Source organism: Panthera onca, chromosome A1, assembly GCF_046562875.1.
Source record: "Panthera onca isolate mPanOnc1 chromosome A1, mPanOnc1 haplotype 2, whole genome shotgun sequence".
In the NCBI taxonomy this organism is placed as follows: Eukaryota; Metazoa; Chordata; class Mammalia; order Carnivora; family Felidae; genus Panthera; species Panthera onca.
Genome location: NC_138339.1, coordinates 135,375,797 through 135,401,272, shown reverse-complemented (window position 1 = coordinate 135,401,272; position 25,476 = coordinate 135,375,797). Strand labels below are relative to the sequence as shown.

The 25,476-nt window shown below is 38.5% G+C and overlaps 1 pseudogene; it reads right to left on the bottom strand.

Annotated features, from left to right (window-relative positions):
* LOC132680449 (glyceraldehyde-3-phosphate dehydrogenase pseudogene) overlaps positions 1 to 24,875 on the bottom strand; it is a 34,234-nt pseudogene extending 9,359 nt beyond the window's left edge.
* Positions 24,876 to 25,476: the final 601 nt, after the last annotated feature.

The window sequence follows — 25,476 nt, the reverse complement described above, 5'->3', positions numbered from 1 at the left end:
TGTGCAAAAGCTTTTTCTTTTTGTGTAGTCCCAATAGTTTATTTTTGCTTTTGTTTCCCTTGCCTGAGGAGACATATCTATAAAAATGTTGCTAAGGCTGATGTCAAAGAAGTTACTGCCTATGTTTTCTTCTAAGAGTTTTATGGTTTCAGGTCTCGTATTTGGGTCTTTGATATATTTTGAGTTTCTTTTTGTGTATGGTGTCAGAAAGTAGCCCAGTTTTATTCTTTTTTCCCCCCTGTATAATTCATTTTTTTAGAAATTGCCAAACCATTTTCCAGAATGATTTGACAATTTTATGCTCTCATTAGCAACATGAGAACTGCATTTACTCCATATCCTTGCCAACATTTTGTATTGTTGGTACTTTCAATTTTAGTCAACAAATGAGTGTTTAACAATATCTCATTGTACTTTCTATCTGCATTTTCCTGATAAAATTTTTTCATGTGATTATTGAACATTTAAAAAATTTATTTTAGAAGGGTATATTCAAATATTGTCATTTCACAAGATTTATTTGTAAAAGTTCGTTACCTCCCTCTCAATTGACTGCTTGTATCAGAAAGAGAGGTGTTTTTCTTTTACACTTTTTATTTTTTTAAATTTACGCCCAAATTAGTATATAGTGCAACAATGATTTCAGGAGTAGATTCCTTAGTGCCCCTTACCCATTTAGTCCATCCCACCTCCCACACTCCCTCCAGTAACCCTCAGTTTGTTCTCCATATTTATGAGTCTCTTATGTTTTGTCCCCCTCCCTGTTTTTTATTATTTTTGTTTCCCTTGCCTTATGTTCATCTGTTTTGTCTCTTAAAGTCCTCATATAAGCGAAATCATATGATTTTTGTCTTTATCTGACTGCCTAATTTCACTTAGCGTAATACCTTCCAGTTCCATCCATGTAGTTGCAAATGGCAAGATTTCATTCTTTTTGACTGTCGAGTAATTCTCCATTGTGTGTGTGTGTATACGTGTGTGTGTATATATGTGTGTGTGTGTGTGTGTGTGTAAAATATATATATGTTATATATGTATATACCACATTTTCTTTATCCATTCATCCATCGATGGACATTTGGGCTCTTTCCAAACTTTGGCTATTGTTGATAGTGCTGCTATAAACATGGGGGTACATGTGTCCCTTCGAAACAGCACACCTGTATCCCTTGGATAAATACCGAGTAGTGCAATTGCTGGGTCATAGGGTACTCGTATTTTTAGTTTTTTGAGGAACCTCCCTACTGTTTTCCAGAGTGGCTACACCAGCTTGCATTCCCACCAACAATGCAAAAGAGATCCTCTTTCTCCGCATCCTCGCCAACATCTGTTGTTGCCTGAGTTGTTCATGTTTTCCATTCTGACAGGTGTCAGGTGGTATCTCATTGTGGTTTTGATCTCATTTTTTGTTTTTTGGATGTTGAGTTTGATAAGTTCTTTATAGATTTTGGATACTAACCCTTCATCTGATATGTCATTTGCAAATATCTTCTCCTATTCTGTTGGTTGCCTTTTAGTTTTGCTGATTGTTTCCTTCGCTGTGCAGAAGCTTTTTATTTTGATGAGGTCCCAGCAATTCCGTTTTGCTTGTGTTTCCCTTCCCTCCAGAGATGTGTTGACTATGAAGTTGCTGTGGCCTAGATCAAAGAGATTTTTGCCTGCTTTCTCCTCAAAGATTTTGCTGGCTTCCTTCTTACATTTAGGTCTTTCATCCATTTTGAGTTTATTTTTGTGTATGGTGTAAGACAATGGTCTAGGTTCATTCTTCTGCATGTTCCTGTCCAGTTTCCCCAGCACCACTTACTGAAGAGACTGTCTTTATTCCATTGGATATTTTTTCCTGCTTTGTCAAAGATTAGTTGGCCATACGTTTGTGGGTCCATTTCTGGGTTCTCTATTCTGTTCCATTGATCTGAGTGTCTGTTCTTGTGCCAGTACCATACTGTCTTGATGATTACAGCTTTGTAGTATAGCTTGAAGTCTAGGATTGTGATGCCTCCTGCTTTGGTTTTCTTTTTCAAAATTGCTTTGGCTATTTGGGGTCTTTTCTGATTCCATACAAATTTTAGGATTATTTGTTCTAGCTCTGTGAAGAATGCTGATGTTACTTTGCTAGGGATTGTTCTGAATATGTAGATTGCTTTCTATAGTATTGACATTTTAACAATATTTGTTCTTCCTATCCAGGAGCATGGAATCTTTTTCCATTTTTTTGTGTCTTCTTCAATTTCTTTCATAAGCTCTCTATAGTTTTCAGTGTATACATTTTTTACCTCTTTGGTTAGATTTATTCCTAGGTATTTTATTTTTTGGTGCAACTGTAAATGGGACCAATTCCTTGGTATCTCTTTCTGTCACTTCATTGTTGGTGAATAGGAATGCAACCGATTTCTGTGTGTTGATTTTATATCCTGCAACTTTGCTGAATTCAGGAATCAATTCTAGCAGTTTTTTGGTGGAATCTCTTGGGTTTTCCATATAGAGTATCATGTCATCTGTGAAGAGTGAAAGTTTAACCTTCTCCTGGCTGATTTGGATGCTTTTAATTCTTTGTGTTGTCTGATTGCAGAGGCTAAGTCTTCCAATACTATGTTGAATAACAGTGGTGAGAGTAGACATCCCTGTCTTGTTCCTGACCTTACGGGGAAAGCTCTCAGCTTTTCCCCATTGAGGATGATATTAGCATTGGGTCATTCAAATAAGGTTTTTATGATCTCGAGGTATGATCCTTCTATCCCTACTTTCTTGAGGGTTTTGTCAAGAAAGGATGCTGTATTTTGTCAAATGCTTCTCTGCATCTCTTGAGAGGGTCATATGGTTCTTGTCCTTTCTTTTATTGATGTGATGAATCACGTTAATTGTTTTGCAGATATTGAACCAGCCCTGCATCCCAGGTATAAATCCCACTTGCTTGTGGTGAATAATTTTTTTAATGTATTGTTGGATTCGATTGGCTGATATTTGTTGAGGATTTTTGCATCCATGTTCCTCAGGGAAATGGGTCTATAGTTCTCCTTTTTAGTGGGGTCTCTGTCTGGTTTTGGAATCAAGGTAATGCTGGCTTCACAGAAAGAGTCTGGAAGTTTTCCTTCCATTTCTATTTTTTTGGAACAGCTTCAAGAGAATAGGTGTTATCTCTTCCTTAAATGTTTGGTAGAATTCCCCCGGAAAGCTATCTGGCCCTGGACTCTTGTTTTTTGGCAGATTTTTGATTACTAATTCGACTTCCTTACTGGTTATGGGTCTGCTCAAATTATCTGTTTCTTCCTGTTTCAGTTTTGGTAGTGTATATGTTTCTAGGAATTTGTCCATTTCTTCCAGATTGCCCCTTTTATTGGCATATAATTGCTCATAATATTCCCCTATTATTGTTTTTATTTCTGCTGTGTTGGTTGTGATCTCTCCTCTTTCATTCTTGATCTTATTTATTTGGGTCCTTCCCTTTTGCTTTTTGATCAAACTGGCTAGTGGTTTATCAATTTTGTTAGTTCTTTCAAAGAACAAGCTTCTGGTTTCATTGATCTGTCCTACTGTTTTTCAATAGCATTAATTTCTGCTTTAATCTTTATTATTTCCTGTCTTCTGCTGATTTGGGGTTTTATTTGCTGTTCTTTTTCCAGCTTCTTAAGGCGTAAGGTTAGGTTGTGTATCTGAGATCTTTCTTCCTCCTTTAGGAAGGCCTAGATTGCTATATACTTTCCTCTTATGACTGTCCTTGCTGCGTCCCAGAGGTTTTGGGTTGTGGTGTTAAGGCCCAGTTTTATTCTTTTTGCATGTAGATATCCAACATAATAAATTACTTTTGTATAAAAATTTAAGATAGAGGTCAAGGTTTCTTTTTCTCACTGATATCCAGGTATTCTGGTTATGTTTGTTTTTGTTTTTTAAAAAAAGTCTTTGCTTTGGAGGCACCTGGATGGCTCATTTGGCTGAGTGTTTGACTCTTGATCCCAGCTCAGGTTTTGAACTCAGAGTTGTGAGTTTAAGCCCCATGTTGGTTTCCACACCCAGAGTGGAGCCTACTTAAAAAACAAAAAAAGACTGATTTTTCATTGATTTAATTTAATATTTTGATCAAAGACCGACTGGCTATGCACGCATTTGCACAGTCATACTGTTCTATTTCTTAATTTACTTTTCTTTTTCGTTGCCTTATTATTCTATCCTCATTTATATACAAATGTGTATTTGTATGTTTATTATATACACATATGGAAATATGAATATACATCACATACATGTATTTTCTGGATTCTCTAATCCCTGTTGTTAATCTATTCATCTGAACATACTTATGATGCATTGTCTTACTTCCTAGGGATTTATAGTCAATCTTCAGGCCAAGTACTGTTAAGTCCTCCAACTTAGTTCTTTTTTGAGATTCATTGGGCTGATCTACATTGTTTGCACTTCTGTATATATTTTGGAAACGCCCTATTTATTTCTTCAAAATAGCCTGCTGGGATTTTGATAGAAATTGGATCTATAGATCAGTTGAGGTACAACAGAGAACAATATGACTCCACCAATTCATGAAGAGGATATTATATATTTACTTAGGACTTCTGTAATTTCTCTCAGCTATGTTTCATAGTTTTCCATGGAGAGATCTAACATAACTTTCATTAGATCTACTACTTAGGATTTGATGTTTTTAAATATAATTATGAGGGTATTAATTTTTAACTTACTTTACAGATGGTTTGTTGAAAGTATATAGAAATGTAATTGATTTATGTGTTAATATTATATTCTTGATCTTTCAAAATACCCTTTTCAGTTTAATCATTTTTCTTATAAGTAGCACAGAGTCTTCTAGAACCACAATCATATCATTCTCAAATAATGACAGTTTTACTTCTTGTTTTCCAATGTGTACTTTTTTTATCTTGTTTTTCTACCCTATTGAATTGGTAGGGACTTCTAGCAAAAGTTGAATAGAAATAGTGAGAACAGATATTTTTGCTTTTTTTCAAAATTTAAAGGAAAAGGATTAATGTTTTAATATTAAGTATGGTATTAGCCATAGATTTCCCATAGATGCCTTTCACCGTATTAAGGCACTGCCCTTTTGTTACTTGATGAAAGGTCACGAAGCAGTTTCAAATTTTGTTATGTGTTTTTTTTTACGTACAATGGAAGATTACACAAATTTATTTTATTTTGTTAATAAGATGAATTATAATGACTGATATTCAAATGGCAAATCAAGCTCATTCATTCCTGGAATGAACTCATTGGTCACATATTAACCTTTCCACGTGTTATTAGATTTGATTTGCTAAATTTTTAAAGAGAATTCTGTATCTATATTCATAAAAATTTTGTCTGAAATTTTATTTTATTATTTTTGTCTTTGAGAAGTTTTAGTATTTAGGTGACCTTGGTCTTAGAAACACAAAACCACAAAAAGAATTATGAAGCCTTCCTCTATTGTTATTTTTCTGTAAGAGCTTGTATAGGCTGTAATTATATCTTTTAAAAATATTTGGTAGGGGGCACCTGGTTAAGTGTTCCACTTCAGCTCAGGTCATGATCTCACAGCTCATGAGTCTAAGCCCCACATTGGGCTCTGCACTGAAAGCATGAAGCCTGCTTTGGATTCTCTGTCTCCCTTTCTCTCTGCAGCTCCCCCACACCACCTCAAGATAAGTAAATAAACATTTAACAAAATATTTGGTAGAATTCTCAGGGTAAGAATTCAAGAATGGACAGTTAATTGCAGGGAGAGAGGAGGGAATTCGTCATCAAGAATTCAACTCCTTGAGTAAATACGGCACTAATCATACTTTCTATTTCTTTCTATGTTAATTTCTGCAATATATGTCTTTCCAGGAACTTGTCCATTCATCCAAATTGTAGAATTTATTGGTATAGAATTATCCATAATATCCTATTGTTTTCATTCTATTGTCTATTGTATATATACCTACTGATGCCTTCTTTCTGATTCCTGAGGTTGATGATGTGCGTGTTCTCCTTCTTTTTTTCCCTTGATTAGTCTTACTAGGGATTTAAAATTTTAATAATCTTTTTAAAAGTCCAACTTTTAACTTTGTTAGAAAAACAAGAGTAAAAAAACTTAAAATAAGTAGGATGAAGGAAACAGCAAAAATAATAAATGGAAATCAATGACAAGGAAAAGACCACAGAGAAAACCTGAATAAAGCCAAATATTAATACTTTTAAAATTTTTTAGACATGAAAAATACCTAGTAAGACTGATCTAGAAAAAAGGACAAAAATTCAAATTACCAGTATCAGGGCTAATCGCTACATATACTACCAATGTTACAAAGGACCTTTTTAGCAATAAAATTGACAGCTAAGAAAATGGACAGCTGCTCAAAATACACAAATTGCCAAAGTGACACAAGAATAAAGAACATTTTTAAATCGCAATCTATCTGCTAAAAATTGAGTTTTTACTTAAAATCTTTCCAGTTCGAAAGTGTCATGTGTGAATTCTACCAAATATTTAAGGAGAAAAAAAGTTAATTCAAGCGATTTCTCTAATGAATTCTGTCCAATATTTGGGGGGAAAATCCATTCTTATACATACTTGGGAAAAAAAATTTAAAGAAAAAAAATACAGGAGGACACATTCCCTAACGTTTTTATGAGGTTTACTTAACCCTGACACTAAACCCAATGAAGATATTACAAGAAAAATAACTACAGACCAGTATCTCTCATGAACACAGAAATTCTCAACAAACCATTAGCAAATCCTATCTGGAAATATATACAAAGAATAACATAACGTGACCAAGTGAGATTTATCCCAGGGATGCAAAATTAATTTACCATTTGTATAAACTGATGTCATTCACCATATAAACTGAATAAAAGGGAAATCACATGAGTACCTCCATATACGCAGAAAAGTTCTTAGCAAAATTTGGCACCCGTACATGATAAAACCTTTTATCAAACTAGAAATATAAAGGAACTGCCATAAATTAATAGAGGACACGTATTTCCTAAAAACATCTACAGCCACCATTACACATAATGGTGAAACAGTGAATTCTTTCTCCCTTCATACTGTGAATACCGCCAGGATCTGACTTTTAACAAGTCTATGTGGCGTTGTACTAGAGGTCCTTAGCCAAAAAATTAATCAAGAAACCTAAATGAAAGCTAGAAGGATTGAAAAAGAAATAAAACTATACTTTATCCAATCTTGTGTTGTGGGATATTGGAGTACTACATTTATAATGTAGAATGCTACTGTCAATAGGAAAACCAAATGGATTATACATACAACATAAATAAATCTCAAAAACTTTGCCATGAGTAAAGAGAAGCCAAATACAAGAGTAGGTACTACACTATTGCATTTATGTGGATTTCGAGAACAAGCAACCTAGAGCAAAAGATTTCAGAAGAGTGGTTGCTTTCAGGAGAAGCATTGCTTTCTCTTCTGGGGCTGGAGAAGGGCACACGGAAATCAGGGGTTGTGGGAATGTTCTTTACTTTGATAGTGCTGTTGGTTACATGGTTGTGTGCCTTTCTCAAAACTCATTAAACCATGCCATTTAAGGTTTATTTCAACGGATGTAACCTCTCCCTTGACAAAAAATTTAAATAAAATGCCCAAAGATGTTAATAAATCACGCAAAATGAATCTGTTGTGACAGCGGTCGAGATAGCAGTTACACAGTGCCAGGAATTGTGACTTGAGAGAGAAATGAGGCAGCCTCTGCAGGACTGGTAAACGTTCTGTGTTTCAATCTGGGTACGGTTTGTGTGCCAATATGTTTACTTTGTACAACTTCAATACGCTGATGATACGGGCATTTTTTAATGTGTTCACTATAATTAGCATTTAAAATTTGGATGCCAGTCATCACAAAAGTCCTCTCCATCAATTCCTAGTTAGAAATGCATATAGTGCGCCATTGATACAATGGGATGGAAAGAGATGGCTGGCTGTACCACCCTATCATGCATAATAACCTCCTCGTGGAAATGCTTTAACCTGTTACTATGACAGCATGCTTTGACTCTGGCATTCACAGAGAATAAATCTTTTCCATTTAATCTGTCCAGTTGCTTTGTTATTAAAGATGACAAGGAAGCAACAGCGAGCATCGCTAGAGAAATCACAGCCATATACATCTGTCACATTATAATACAGTGGGATCGGAGATCATTCAGGAGTGTCATAATTATAATTTCAGAAAACCAAATGCTATTTATGTGATAACATCCACCTGTATCTCTTTAACTTGTATTTTCAATTTACTGCCTGTTTACATCGATTCAAAACCGAATTCCTGCCTGTCATTAAATACTATGTAAATAAGTTAGGCCTAACTGTGAAGGATCAGAAGCTAACAGGGAAACTTCAGCATCTGGGGCCAGAAGATTCTATTTTAACAACACGCATATGGTCCTTGAAGCGTAGCTCAAGCATTTTGATAGACATGCCAAGATTCAACGAAGGAGACAGACTTTTACCACAGATGAAACTATCTCGCAGTGAAAGAGAACAGATTAATGGAAGTGTCAGGGTTCTTTGGTTGCAATCTACAGAAATTTGTTCTGGCTAACACATGCAAAAAGAGAGAGAATTCATCATAAATAGATTTGGGAATTGCTCACTGGATTAAGGTGAGGAAGGACAACAAGGCACCTGTGAGGCTTTGAAAATGGGCACTGATGGAAATATGTATTGGAGACCGCTTGGCCCCACCTCATATCCTCTTGGGTCAATCTTCTATTCGGCCATTGCTACCAAACACAATTACCCAGGTATAATGTGACAGTCTCTTCTGTACACTGTCTTCTCTGCCCCAGAGTATGCTTGTGAGAGCCACTCATGCACATGCACAAAAACATGGAGATGGGAAGGAAGAGCAACTCATGTGGCAATTAATGGGACATCAGCTGCTGGAAAAAAAAAATATTACCATCTTCCATCCCCCAACTGGGTAATTTTGAGCTGCTTTTCACATGGTACCCCATATGGTCCCCAGCAAGATTAAATCTCAATTGCCTATGGCAGTGATCAACTTGAACATGAATCTCTGAATGAACTCTCCCTCCTTCCCTGTTTTAGCCTCTCTGTCCTCCGCATCTGTTGCTTGGAACCACTTCCGAAAACATACTTCCTGCCCACAAGCCCTGTGCTAGGCTCTACTCTTGTTCTTTCAGGAACATGTCAGCTAAAACAAAATTATATGGAGGGCCCTGTGGCTGCCACAGGAGGTAACTTTCAAATCTATTCAGTCATTTTTGTTCCTCTGCCTATGATTCAAATCCTGAGAGAGAGCACACATTTGGTCAAGGTTGAATCCCATGCCTATCCTATACATATGAATGCTAAGTCACGATAGATAGTCCCTCAGAGAGAAAGAGGTAATTTGTAGAAGGAAGGAAGGAAGGAAGGAAGGAAGGGAGGAAGGAAGGAAGGAAAGGAAGGAAGGAAAGGAAGGAAGGAAGGAAGGAGAGAGGAAGAAAGGAAAAAAAGAGGAGAAAAGTTACCCTTCCTGTATCTTTCTGTGTATCCAAAATATGGCATTAAAAACCTGAGAAGCAGGACACCTGGGTGGCTCAGTTGGTTAAGCATCCAACTTTGGCTCAGGTCATGATCTCAACGTTCATGAGTTCAAGCCCCACATTGGGCTCTGTGCTGACAGTGCAGAGCCTGCTGGGGATCCTCTCTTTCCCTTTCTCTCTGCCTCTCCTCCCCTGTGTCCTCTCTCTCTCTCTCTCTCTCTCTCTTTCTCTCTCTCTTTCTCTCAAAATAAACAACCTTCTTTAAAAAACACAAAAATTGTTTTTAAAAATTAAAAAACTAAAAAGTAAAAACATGCGAAGCAAACTTAGCAAAGTGAAATTATTTAAATTCTATTCCTAAATTAACAGCACATATAATATCATATTTACAATGAATTTATTTCCCTGAGTGTTTGAAATTACAGGTCACTTATACTTATGGTGATTGATTAAAAATTCATCAAGAATCTGAGGATGATTAGATGAGAACCTCACACCCTACTCATTGCTGCCAGAGAGGAGCCAAACCTTCTAAACAAGATGGAGTAAACACGTTGCATCGTACCAGTCTCACTAACTACAACTAAACACACTGAACAAAATACACACAGCGATTATCAGGAGACCGTGAGAGGCAGACAAGGCAGACTGGAATGAATGAGAGAGTAAATGAATGAACACAAGGCTCAGCCTCTCCATTACATTATACCTCTCCTTCTACCTCTAACATATTACTATTTTTTTCCTTATTCATTAGTGCATCTCTGCTAGATAATAAATTTATTGGAGATAAGAGCCATAAATTATGTTGTGCACATGGCAGAAGTTAATAAGTATCTGAAAGCGATGTCACACATAAAGCAGTGATTCTCAGACTCAAGGGTACATGACAGTCACTTTGGAAACTTGTTTAAAATGCAGATATCTAGAAGCCACTCCCAGAAGTTTTGATTCAGTACTTTACAGATGCGATATAAAAATGTACATTTTTACCCAAACTCTCACTACTCTTGATGAAGGGTCTCCATCCACAACATACTGAAAACTACTGAATAGGGAATGTGGAAAGGCTAGGGTAAGTGGTTATCTTTACTTCCTTTCTTATTAGGAATATTATAAAATAGATTAACATAAACATCGATGCAAAAAGACACTGAAGGTAAGATGGACTTAGCTCCTTCACCTGAGGTGCTGTGATTTGGGAGATGCGGATATGGGGACAGAGAATTTACTGCTTCCATATACGAGAGGGAGAGAGACCAACACAGAGAAAGAGTGTAAGGGTATTTTTCTCCTTTTTCTTATATTTTCACCAGCTGGCAAAGCTACTGCCTTCTGCAAACCAGCTGCCTCTTTATTTGTCATTGCCCATGGCCAGAAGAAGGGTAGGAGCAAGACCTATGGCTTAGTTCTTGATGGAACTGCCCCATTTTGCCACCCCAAGGGTTGAATGGTTCTGGTTCTTGTTTGATTTCATAATATTCCTTCTTTCAACAAGCAGTTATTGCAGACCTAATTAAATTTAACAGCCAATGTGAAATTTTAAATTAATATTTCAATTTTTTAAATTTAACTGTGACCTTTAGACAACTGCAAATTGAGGATGCACATAAAGACCACTCAGAGATTTTTAAGTTGGAGGCTCGAAAAAGCAAGACTTTTCAAGTTGAGCAATTCCTTTACATGTGGGCTCATAGTAGTTGAAATAAGTAGCCTGTTGGATTTTCTTCACTTTTGTTTAACCGTATGAAAATTTTGCACCAGGCTTTTCAACCCTGCGACCATGTAACAATGACTTCAAATTCACTTATATATTCTAATTCCCAACTTTCTCAAAAATTGCCAATCTAAATGCTCAAGCTTTAATTTCTAGGACACGGAATGGCCACTTTAGAATTTGGGATAATATATGTAATAATGAAATGTATCAATCAATTAGGAAGAACTCTTTTACACACCTGGAAATTGCTTATTTACTGTTGTGTTAAATCTGCATGAAGTTGGATTAGAATTCCAAGCTTTCTTGGGTCGTTGAAATTCAAAAGAAATCCACAACTAGTCAAAAGTACCATAAACATTTGTATGCTAAGTAAAGGCAACTGTCTTCTTGGACAGGTCTTGTTTTTCTCAATTCAAAATAGCAGTTTGCAAAGAAACAAACAGCTAACCTAATGATAAAACAGATGGTGCATTTACTGCCTCCTTACCTGACACAATACAACCAAGGAAATAATAGCTGAATTCAGTACTAAGGCTCATTAATATATCAATAAAAATAGATAACAGGTATAATTCTCTATTAACCGGCTGGACTTTACTTAATTGAATAACACAGGTGATGACTTCAACATTTTGATTTTCCATCCAATAAGAGAGTATGCAAAAAGAAAGACAGGTAAATATTGTAGCATCATTTAACAGAGTACTGAGCCAGACCCAGGAGGCTATACAAAAAATAAATAAATAAACAACTGATCTAATATAATATATCTGTTTGGGGCAATAATGGGTAATGCAAGGGAAACAAGCCACCACCAGGAAATATTAACCTCCTACCTTATAGGAATCATTCAAAGACAATTACACGCAGACTAACATAACTCCTTTAGGGTTTAGTCAATGTTTTTACCTTGATTTCATACTACTTTTCTTCTTTTATATTTTATTTATTTAGTTAGTTAGTTAGTTTAGTTTAGAGAGTGAGTATGTGAGAGGGAGAGAGGGGCTGATGGAGAGAGAGAGAGACAGAGAGAAAGACAGACAGAGAGAGAATCTTAAGCAGGCTCCAGGCTCAGCGCACAGCCCAATGTGGGACTCAACCCCACGACCCTGGGCTCATTGCCTGAGCCAAAATCAAGACTCAGATGCTCAAGTGAATGAGCCACCCAGGCACGGCCTTCTTTTATATTTAGATAAAAGCTAGGAAAATAAAAGTAAGTTTCTTTCGAGTTTGCTATTAATTTATGACATGAGAAGCATTTTCCTGATTTCACTACTAATGACCTAATGAACTTAGTATTTTCCTCATTGTATAAGAGTTTTATCCTATGAGAAGGGGTATTTGTTTTTTCAAATGTCTAAAGGCCATAATTCAGAATCTTTGTTAAAGGATTATTTACTTTGCAAGACACATTCAGATTATTTTATATTAAAAGAATTTATGTATAACCTTTCAGCCACCTGAGACCTCTCTGACTCTGAGATTGGGTAACATCTGACCATTAATATCTCTTTTGTAAAAGTGTTGTTCTACAGAATGAAATAAAGAACCTAATGAGAAGACTGGATAATATATGACTCTCATCTAGAGAAAATTAATCCTGTTATAGAAAAGACTCCAGAAAAATACATTTTAGTGTCCTCACCAAAACAGCTGGCCACCGCATTATCCTACAGTGAAGCACACCCAACCAGACCCATGGGACTTTTAGTCTTTCCAGATTAAGAATTCATAGAAAAGTCACTACTCATGTGAAGGAAACTCCCTCATGAAAGTAAGCAAAATAACAGACCAAAAGAACTAAGACAAAACAGACAAGGTAGGAAGTGATAAAGTTCAATCATATATCAAGACCCACAGTGTGGAGGCTGCTCCAGTGGCCCAGCCCACATCACAAAATCTATACTTAAATCAGGCTGCACTTATGGGAAAAACCTGTCAAGGAAACCTAACATACACCAAGCGCAGTCGTCCAACTCAGCTTTTGCTAGCTTACCTTATCCTGGAAAATAAGACACACTAGGCTTGTCAGGAAAGGCTTGATCTCCTGGCCAATCAGGTCCTGTTTCTACATTGCCTCTTCTAATATTCTGTAAAATTCACCCCAAAATTTAGCCCAAATCTCTTGGGGACAGTGTCCCACTGCTTGTGAGGCACTGCAGTCCTCCAATCCATGGACTATTTTCCCTCAAATAAAGGGCATCAACTTCTTTATGAAATTGTTTTAGTTTTGTCATTGTCAGTTTTGGCAGCCCACCTGGGTTTGAAAGACAGCTGATGAAGATTCCAGGGATGGCTCCTAAATGGGTGAAAGTACTCACAGAGCCCTGTTGGTTGGCTGCCTCTTCTGGTACTCTCCCAGACCTCTGGTAAGCTTCTCTCAGAAGGAGCTCAGCTTATTTTGCATTCTTCAAGTTTGCTGGTCCTGATGCTTCTGGGTGCAAAATTGGGATGTGAGTGACTCCAGATTTTCCTGGATGAAACTTACTGGGCCACAGCATGTGGATTTGTGGTAGACCTCATCTACAAAGCAAGCACCTTTGGACAATCCTGACAGGCCTCAGGAGCTGTGTGCAGGCAACCAGAAACAGTAAGACTAACTGAATTAGGGAACATTATTTCAACAAGGGAAAATAATGGGTACCACTCAATCTAAGAAAACAAGGGGACTTGTGGGGAAATAGGTTCTACTTCCATAAATGGGTTAGAGAAAAGCTTAGGACAGAAAGCTGTCACCATGGGGTGAAAACACCAGAGGTTAGCTAGTGAAATATTGCAATGGACTCACGAGTAACTTGTTAGATGTGACAGAAGGCAACGTGAAGCCAATGTAATTAGAAAAAAAGCCAATGTGGGGAGCCTTGGTGGCTCAGTTGGTTAAGCATCTGACTTCAGCTCAGGTCATGATCTCACAGTTCATGAGTTTGAGCCTCATGTCGGGATCTGTGTCGACAACCCAGAGCCTGGAGCCTGCTTCAGATTCTGTGTGTGTCTCTCTCTCTGCCCCACCCCCACTCATCCTCTGTCTCTGTCTCTCCAAAAATAAATAAATGTTAAAAAAAATTTTTTTAAAAAGAAGAAAAGCCAATGTGACTAGGAGGACAATGTGACTGATGGGGACATGATCAGAAGGCAACATGGCTAAGAAGGTGATATGGCTAGTAGCCAACATGACTAGAAGCCAACATGGCTAATAAGCCCACACTCAAGGACTGCAGAACACTGTGGAATGGCTAGAGCTCTAAAAGAGAAAAAGTGCATTTGACTACAATCTCTCCTGATGAGGTTAAGAGAAAAGTGAAACTGTATTAGGATTTGCTGCCACAGAACTTTTGAGAGAATCATTATAGGAGACTCCCTATCCCTAGAATAGAAACAATACATCTGTATAGCACTCCTTAAATTATTAATGATTATCCAGCAACACTTCCCTTGGTTTCCCAAGTAAAGAACATTCGACGTAGACATTTGGGAACAAATAGGTAAAATAGTAAAGGCATGCCATACAGAAGGCACCAGTGTTCCACCTGAGGTTATTCTTACATGGTCTACTGTCCATATGACCATTCTCCCTCTGACTGTAGACCATGTTTATGAAGATACGGTCCCACCCAAAGTAAACAAAAATTTTTCAAAAAACTAAGCCTCCTTATTTTCAGCCTGCCCCATTCGGCACCCCACATCCAGAGAACGCTAACTCCCTCCTTTGTCATTGGGAAAAATCTAACCTTTTAAAGGAACAAAAGATTCCTTCTGAGGACATCCTCACCCCAATGCAACAAGCTATTAAGAATGCCCTTACAGTGTTTATAGACTCCTTGGGGAAAACTCACAAGGCTTCTTGCCTTTGGAAAACTGGGGAAAAACTGGGAACATTTATTATACACTGGACCGGGCTCTACCCAACATTCAGAACTGCAAGCCATATTATTACCTATAGAAACCTTTTCCCAACCTTTAAATATTGTCTCAGAGATGTCAAGGAGCAAAGACCGCCCACTTATAATTTCCCCACCTGTGTTCCAGGTAAAAATTAACTTTGGGGAACAAATTGTCTTAAGTGGACCCAAAAGTAAGTTTGTTGGTTTGAAATAGACCTGTTTATCAAAGGTCAAATAAGCTCATGTTATGACTTAAGGTAATGGTTAACTTTGTCTCATAGTTTTCATGGGTAATTGTTAAGATAACCCTCAAAGTCTTTAGTAACCTACAAAGTTTTGCTTGTGTTATAAATTGGGATTGAGTTCTTTGGACATATAGGCCTTTTCTAAATAGGATGGTATGCTAAAGCATTGATCACTTAACAAGGTTTATCTGCTTTTGGCTTCTTATTGCAGAGAAACTAAGGATATTTGGGTCGGAGGGTAAACATGCTTTGTGTTTTATAACTTCCTGAATTGTTTTTTTTAACAAATTTCCAAAGATTTAAATTAAGTCATCTTAACCAATTAGGCTTGTTTGGTATGTTAAGTTACTCTGGAAGCACTGCCAAACAAATAATAAGCCTTAGGTTACATTTGAGTAAATGCTATAACTATTCTAGAGACTATATGCAATTTCTAGTTTTAATATTTTTTATATAAGGTGATCACTCGATATTCTGATTATTGAAGTATTATGTGCCACAGAAATAACTCAATTTCCTTGTCAGTGGTACTAGATCTTTTAATAATGCCCATTTTTTAATCTTTTTGTCATAGTTTTGCGACTCTTGTTGAACCGCTATGACTTCCAGTAGACAGATGATCCTTTCTCCTCAAGGAGGCTCTGTTTCCCCTGAACTCTGTCTTTCCCTTTCGTAACTCCCCTATACCTACCCCAAATGAGCAACGTTGACCCACAGGTAAGGACACCTCTATGCCCCTATTTAGCAGGAAGAAGTTATAGAAGAGAAGACCATCCACCCTCAGCAACCTTAGAGATTTTAAGGGTCAAAACTGTTCAAGGGGGAATGATGTGGGAAACAAAGGCAGAAGGAAATGGCAGATAAAGTTAAATTTCCTTATAACCCACAAGGCCAAGCAATTGTAGAACAAGTACATAATAAGCTTAAAACTATGTTAAAAAAACAAAAAAAAGGGGAATTACCCATGGCTGTCTACATTACAACCTCAACTTCTCCGCGATCACGCTATGATCATTCTTAAGTTTTTAAATCTTGACCCTCCAGGACTAACCGCAGCAGAGCTACATTCTAAATTAGATGAACCCTCTCATCCTATGGTTCTTGCCCAAACTTCTCACCAGGGGTCAAGGTTATGCTTGTGTTCTTACAGATTCCAGACCTCTGTGGATTCCCTCTCAGTTGGTGAAACCATATCATGGCATGGTGGAGACCCCCAGAATATCTTCCAATCAACCAGGACTTCCAGAGAATGACTCTGAATGAGCGACCACCCCTCCCATTTTTCAAGATGGAAGAATCTTCTTCATGTCCTCCTCATCCTGAAGCCACTGCACAAACACAAGTTTTTGCCCCTGATATAACATGGGGAAGCCTTAAACACCTGTCTAACCAGGCCAGAGTCCTCTTACACCACAATGGTATTGCATATACCCCTGATTTGCATCTGATGGCCATGCTGTCCATCACTGCTAGTCATTAACCAGGCACAGGTGATTCATAGGCCTCTTAATCATAGGGATCCTAGCCACGGTAAGCATTATAGCTTCTGCTACCATTGATGAAATTAGTCATCACCACACTATCAAACTGCACATGTACTTAATCAACTTATGGTCAAATCCTCCATTCTAAGCTGCCTTGTGATAGAAAATTTAGATGTAACATGACACCAACAACTACAATACTCCAAACAACTAAGACACAAATGGGCTGACTCATGGTCCTTTTGGAAAGACTTTAACCCTCTCCCTATTGGCTAATGCCCATCTCAAATTCTGGATAACTCTGGGAAGTGGAATACTTTTATGGTGTCTCTTTTTATGCCTTTGCAGAATCAGCCTCCAAACCACCCGACAGCAAAAGAAGGATCAGAAGCTTGTCATGATGGTCCCCACATGTAAACTTAAGAAGATCAAGAAAAACAAAAAAGGAGGAACTGTGGGAAAATAGGTTCAACTTACATAAATGGGTTAGAAAAAAGCTTGGGGGTGGGGGGGAGAGGGAGAAGCCACCACCATGGGGCAAAAACACCCAAGGTTAGCTAGCAAGATATAATAATGGAATCATGAGTAACTTGTGATATCACCTGCGGGTAGTTACTTTCCATCTGGTACCAATGGAGCTTGATCACAAACTCCACTTGCTCCCCAGGCCCTTTGCTTCTTACACACACAAGTTAATGATTACTGTCTGATTGTTTCCCTATGTTCACGTGTGTAAGATCTTGTTTTCTTCATGTTCACCATATGGGTAATATCTTGTGAGCTCAATATGGAGATGAAACCCCTGTTTGGGGCTCTTGGCTCCTCCTGGACACTAGCCTCTCTCATACTCAGTTCTGCATCCACTCTGTTGCTGGACAAGAGAGAACTCCAGACTCATAGTCTGCGACAGGGATTTACAAAGTTTCAAGGTAAATCTGTAGCTTAAATTGCTGGGGGAGTTGGGAAAATCAATTAAAACAAGGAATTGGGAGTATTTTGACCAATGGCACATCAAAATCTAAGTAGGCACAAATCAGACTATGAAAAGCCATTATGGCATCCACCAAAATAAAGAAATCTCCTCATAAAAGGAATAGATCTATCGGTTATGAGAGTCTCAGAAGCCAAAGCTGCAAAATTGATGGGCACAGAATGAGCACTTAAAAGCAGTCAAAGTGCTGGCTACCTGAGTCTAAGATACCCATACTAGGCTAAGTTGGTCATGGAATGGGTTAGATTGATACTGGGTCACTCACCAATCTCAAGAAAACTTCTGTGGGATGAGGTACACTGTAAAATACCACAAAATTCCCAACTCACTGACACATTCCTCTTAGGTATTCATTTAACACCAGAGACCCATGGCTTAGCTGAAGAAATGGAATCCTCAAGTTTCAAAGAATTAGGTGTGCCATTCCAGGATCTTATTTTATGTCTAAGAACTGTGACCTTGGAGGCTGTAGCTCCAAAAACAGCAAAATCTTCCTAAGACAACCTAGAATTACAGTGACCATTATGGGGAATGCTCCAATTTGATAAGATTGTCCATTTAAGAAGTGTACCTGAAAGTCAGTGTTCCCATATCAAACATAAACAACAGGGTATCTATTTTCATTGACATGCAGGACCCTCCAAAAGACTTCAACATTTAAAAACATTTTCCTTGGGGCGCCTCGGTGGCGCAGTTGGTTAAGCGTCCGACTTCAGCCAGGTCACGATCTCGCGGTTCGTGAGTTCGAGCCCCGCGTCAGGCTCTGGGCTGATGGCTCGGAGGCTGGAGCCTGTTTCAGATTCTGTGTCTCCCTCTCTCTCTGCCCCTCCCCCGTTCATGCTCTGTCTCTCTCTGTCCCAAAAATAAATAAAAAACGTTGAAAAAAAAAATTTAAAAACATTTTCCTTGAAAGACTTGCCATAAAATGTGATGAAATTTCAATTTAATGAAAAATTAGAGACACAGAGGCACCTAAAACAAGAGTGTAAGACTGATGTGGCTCCTATTACTCCCTTCTGTCCTCCTTTACTCCTACTAAGAGTATTTAGTCTATGATACTTTGTTTGAAGTGCTGTTCCACTCTGAAGAGATCACAAGACCATAAACCAAAGTCCACCAAGTTAGTGGACTTACAGTCATCCCCGTATGGGCCCCTCCCAGGATGGACAAGACTTTGAGGGATTCTCCAGTAAACTGCTACCAGGTATTCCCTTAAAGAGCCACGGTAAAGTTAAACTTAATGGAAAACCTTGGCAAATTCTGGTAGATACTAGAGCTCCACTGTACTTTAAGCCTCACTTGCTCAGGGCCCTGCAGATGGAGTCCTGGGAAAGCTGGCAAAAACCAGCAAAGGGTGAGGATTCTTTTTTTTTTTTTTTTAATTTTTTTTTTAACGTTTATTTATTTTTGAGACAGAGAGAGAGACAGAGCATGAACGGGGGAGGGTCAGAGAGAGGGAGACACAGAATCTGAAACAGGCTCCAGGCTCTGAGCTATTAGCACAGAGCCCGACGCAGGGCTCGAACTCATGGACCGCGAAATCATGACCTGAGCCGAAGTCGGCCGCTCAACCGACTGAGCCACCCAGGCGCCCCAAGGGTGAGGATTCTTAACAGCTCTCCTGGGTCACTGTCTTTAGTGCCCAATTGAGAGAGGAAGATAAAATGTCACATTGTTCCTTCCTTTCCAAATCCAAGCCCACAGGTTTTTTTCCATCCGTTTTCTCCCAGGGACAGCAACTGCCTTCTTGTTTGTCTCATTTTGTGTCCTGAGAACTTGTCTTGGCAACTGTCAGGTTCAGGCCGCAAAAGTATGGCCAGACAGAAATGTGGGTTGCACCCCATTTGTGGCTGGATATAGCCAGACTGTGTGAGTTCACGTCATAAAAATGAAGCAGTTGGATTAACTAATTTTAAATGCCCCTTTCATCTTTAAAATGATTGAACCAGATAAGTTTGAGTGACTTCCCATAGTCCAATTATTAAGATCAACCCAGAAGCCTAAACTGTTGAATTGGATAGAAACTCTACTTCAAACTAGCTTAAGAAGAAATATATATATATTGATTTGCTTAATTGAGAAGACCAGAAATAATGCTGGCTCCATACATGATTGGATTCAGAGGTCCAGTGATGTCATTAGAACTTGGTTTCTCTCCAGCTCTTGACATTATCTTCCACTGAGTTGGCTTCTTTCTCCGGCTTTACATAATGGCCCCTGACAGCTCCAGGATCATAATCTCCCAGGATTATGTCCAACTGGGCTATTTTGGCTGCTATATACAACCCTGAATCATTGCAGCCTGAGGCTTAGGCTCAGTCCTGATTGAATTGTGGCCTGCACCCCCATTGCAAAATTTCTGTATTTTCAGCTGAGAGTATTTGAACTAACACAGATTTTGATGTCAGCAAATGCACTACAGAAAACATACTAGTTTAATAGAAGATGAAGGGTTGAGAACAGAGAAGGTCCTACTATTTATTATTGCTTTCTGGCAATTTTATCATTCCATATTGAAGGTGTCAGTTAAACTATGGCCTCTATTATGTTGAAACTCAGACAATGTGCCTAACAAGTCTATAGCAATGAGGGACTTGGTAAGAAACATGTTGGAGTATTTTTAACATTTCTTAAGAAAATCAACGAAGTCTTACAAGAAAGAGACAAACTGGCGGAATGTGGCCCATGATAAATACAGAAGAAGAAAAAATAGCTTCATTAAGAAGGGCGCTTTCTGGGGACACCTGAGTGGCTCAGTCAGTTAGGCATCTGATTTCGGCTCAGGTCATGATCTCTCAGTTCATGGGTTCGAGTCCCATATCAAGCTCTGTGCTGAGAGCTCTGTCAGTCTCCCTCTCTCTCTCTCTCTCTCTCTCTCTCTCTCTCTGCCCCTCCCCTGCTCATGCTCTGTCTCTATCTCTCTCTCTTTCTCTCAAAAAATAAACATTAAAAAATTTAAAAAAAAAAAGAACAAAGGCCCTCTCTGTATTTCAAAATCATGGAATATTATAGCTTAAAAAATTAAATTATCTACCTAAGTACAAATGCTAGTAAAAGTTGCGAGGTAAGTGATTTGGAAGTATATAAGATTGAAACACAATTAACAAAATGAGATTTAGACAAGTCTTGTTGAGTATTCTCTGCCTAAAAAAGAATACACATATTGGTGTCCATCACCTTAAGGCTATGGCCTCAAATCTCTTCCAAGGACAAACCAATCGTAGATAGGAGCCATTAAACTAAAATTCTAGGAGAGACTTGTTGCTAGGAGACCAAAGTCCCACACTCACAAACCATGACCACACTAAAATCTCCCAGTATGGTACTTGCAGCACAATGAAAATTACTGAGCTTGCCCATCAAGAGCTATGACTTAAATCCCTTCAACACACACTTATAGGAAGTGAGCCACCTAAAGTTGTGTAGTCCCACAATGGGTATCATAGCCAATATTTAGCTCATATGAAAGGCAGCGAAAAGAGTGATCTTCCTAAGGCAGGACGTGGGGGTGATAGAGAACTGACAAGTGAGTGTATCCAGGAGAGGAGATTTATAGGGTTGCTATATGTAACAAAAGCAGTCACTACTCTACCCGGTCAGAAAGCTCTCACCATTTCCTGTCAGCAGGTTATGGTTTATGCTGAGTACCAGTGAGCTCTGTGTGCTGCTGCTCTTTTCCAGATAGACTGTTCATTGCACTTATCCTGTTCTTTTGCCACTACCTTATACAAAATGCGCTAAAGATCGGTAATAACTGTGTTTTAGCCTTAATACAATGAGAAGCTACATCTAGATTTCATGGGAAAAAGAGCGACTCAACCATAGACATAGAACCAAAATACCGGAGACTTTGAGCTGTCCCATTTTGGGGAAGAGTGAATGCATATCATGCTGGTGTGAGCATTTTAAGGGTACATATTTATTTGACAAAGAGCTAAGTTTGAATGTTGAGCAGTTAAAGGGGAAAACTATATTTAACATTTGCTTAAATCCTCCACATCCATCCAATCTTTCCCTATTATATAATAGCAATGGAGTCTGATTATTGACCCTGTTTCAGAAATAATTCCTGAATTGTCCAAGTCGGTGGGGGGAATCCCATCTCCCTTACTGGTGATTAGTTCAAAACCCAGGGTCAAGCCAATCAGCAAATTCCTCCTATGCCAATGATTCATTCAGAGATGAGGGTGTGACCTAAATTGCCTCCATCAGGAGTGAAAATCAGGATTTATGTTGACTTTTTGGTGGAAAGTTGTTTCCTCTCCCACTGGTCATGAGTAGGAAGCCAATGAGATGAAACCAAAACAAAAGATGATAGAGTAAAAGGAGGGGGAGTACATCAGTCCCTGATAGCCTTGTTGAACCCTAATCCTGGAGTCTCTGCTTCTTCAGAATTTGCAGTTACACAAGACTAAAAATGGCATGAAGTCATATTTTTCTTACTTACACCCCAAACATCCTGGCTAATAGGCTATCTTGATGCTAATGACACTCTGTATCAGATAGGAATTGGAGTCAGCTGCAAGAGACAGAAAGCTGATGAATGCTAGCTTAAACACATGAGAGGTTTGGCTTTTCTCAGGATATATGACATCTGGGGATAAATAGTCCTGAGTTGACACAGTAACTATATTCCAAGCCTGTTTTATCATTTTGCTCAGCCTTCTTAAACAAGTATTTGTCACCTTATTATCAGAAGTTAGCTGCATCAGTATTTCAATCAAGAAGAAAGAAAAAGGCAAGTAACAAAAGGTCCATGAGTTGTCACTCTTTTAAATAGTTTTCGCCTAACGATTTCACAATAATTGCAACAGACATTTTATTAGCCAGAACTGTGTTATGTGACCATCCTATGTGAATGGGAAATACAGTTTTCAGAGCTGGACATAGTTCCACTACTAAACAAATGAGAATCGTAGTCTTAAAGCAGAAGGAAAGACTGCCATTGGGGAAGCAAACTAGCCATCACTATCACACTCCCAAATTTATGTACCCAGGTCATACCTCACCTCTGATCTCTTGACTCATATATCAAACATGTAATTTAAAATCTCCACACTTCTGGGTTCCAGATACCTCAAACTGAAATGTAAAACAATAAGCTAGGAATGTCCACACACAATCTGTCCTTCTATAATGGTTAATTTGTTTGTTTGTTTCTTTTCTTTTTTCTTTTTTTTCATAGGGAAGGCAGACCGGGTTGATTTTGATCTGAAAAATTCATGCATCCCCTCACTTTTAAGGAGTGTCAGCACCCATCAGCAGGCATTAGCTCTTACAGTGGTTAATTTTATGTGTCAACTTGACTGGGCCACAAGGTGCCCAGACATTTGGTCAAACATTATACTAAGTGCCTCTGTGAGAATATTTCTGGATGAGATTAACATTTGAATTGGTCGCCTGAATAAACAGGTTGCCCTCCCTCATGTGGGTGGGACTTGTCCAAATCAATTGACAATCTGAATAGAACAAAAAGTCTCAGTCAGAAGGAACTCCTCTTGCCAGATGCTTGAGCTGGTACCATCAGTCTTTCTGCTCTTAGACTAGAACCTTTACACCATTAGCTGTCTTCAGTCTGGCTTGCTGACTCCAGACTTGGCATTTCTCAGCCTCCATAGTCAAATGAGCCCATTGTTTAGAATCAATCTGTCCTTCCCCTCTATCCCTACTCCCTTTCCATATACATGGTTCTCTGGAGAGCCCTCCTCAAGTCATTGCCATCTCATTGAATATCCCTATCATTTACCTAAGTGCACCTACAGAAACCTTGAAGTCATTCTTCATTCAACTTTTACACATTCCCTCCATGCCCTGAATTTGTCACCAGGTTGAGTCAGCACTTCCTTCCAGTATATTTCATTTTTAAAATAATTCTAAACTTTCTTTTTTTAATATAATTTATTGTCAAATTGGCTTACATACAACACTCAGTGCTCATCCCAAAAAGTGCCCTCCTCAATGCCCATCACCCATTTTCCCCTCTCCCCTCACCCCCCATCAACCCTCAGTTTGTTCTCTGTATTTAAGGGTCTCTTATGGTTTGCCTCCTTCCCTCTCTCTGTTTTTTCCCCTTTCCTTCCCCCATGGTCTTCTGTTAAGTTTCTTAAGATCCACATATGAGTGAAAACATATGATATCTATCTTTCTCTGACTGACTTATTTCACTCAGCATAATACCCTCCAGTTCCATCCACGTTGCTGCAAATGGCATGATTTCATACTTTCTCATTGCCAAGTAGTATTCCATTGTATATATAAACCACATCTTCTTTATCCATTCATCAGTTGTTGGACATTTAGGCTCTTTCCATGATTTGGCTATTGTTGAAAGCTCTGCTATAAACATTGGGGTACATGTGCCCCTGTGCATCACCACTCCTGTATCCCTTGGGTAAATTCCTAGTGGTGCTATTGCTGGGTCATAGGGTAGTTCTGTTTTTTTATTTTTTGAGGAACCTCCACACTGTTTTCCAGAGTGGCTGCACCAGTTTGCATTCCCACCAACAGTGCATGAGGGTTTCCGTTTCTCCACATCCTCACCAGCATATGTAGTTTCCTGATTTGTTCATTGTAGCCACTCTGACCGGTGTGAGGTGATCTCAGCGTGGCTTTGATTTGTATTTACCTGATGAGGAGTGACACTGAGCATCGTTTCATGTGTCTGTTGGCCGTCTGGATGTCTTCTTTGGAAAAGTGTCTATTCATGTCTTCTGCCCATTTCTTCACTGGATTATTTGTGTTTCCAGTGTCTTCCAGTGTATTTCAAATCAACCTGCTTTTCTCCATCTCTAACCACCACTCTAGTAAAGTCAGTGGACTCTGGAAATTTCTAACTGATTCTCCTGCTTCCACTCAGTGCTTTTCAATACAATTTGTACGTGGCTTTTACAATGATCTTTGAAGCCATAAATCAAATGTCACTCTCCAGCTCAAAACCCTGTAACCACTTACCATTGTAATTTGTCTTCCCATGGTCCACAGGGTCTCATAAAGTGGTTCACGTACACCCAACTTGATCACATTCCCTCCTCGCTCACTTTGAGTCATCTCAGGCCTCTCTCTGTCCCTCTGATACACCAAGCCCTTTCCCCCTCAGCAATTTTGTACTATCTGAATGATCTACCTCTGCTTTTTCATGTGGCTAGTTTATTCTCATCACTTAGATCTCCCCAAACTGTCTTTTCCCATCCCCTCCAGGTAATCTTTCATCATTTAATCTTATAGCTTTTCATAATAATTAATCATAATCTGTAATCCCAATCTATAATTATTTTCATTTACTGTGTCTCAAGCCTCAACTAAAAATATATGCTCCATCAGGACAAAGAATAGTCTTTAAAGTTAGTTGATACTTCTAGGTCCAAGCACAATACTCGTTCTTAACCAACGCTCAAAAAATTTTCTGAGTGATTTAATTCATTCATTCAACAAGTATTTATTGAGGTCTTAGAAGGAAATGTTCCAGGTACTAGAAATTCAGCAGTAAATGAAAGGGCCAGACTTACCACCCTCATGGCATTCACCCCCTAAGGGGGAAGCCAGAGACTAAACAAATAGCACGTCAGAAGGAGAATATTTTTTTATGAAAAGCCCATTGGCATTTGTTCAGAATATTTTCTTTCTTAGAAAGACTTTAGATGCCAAGAAA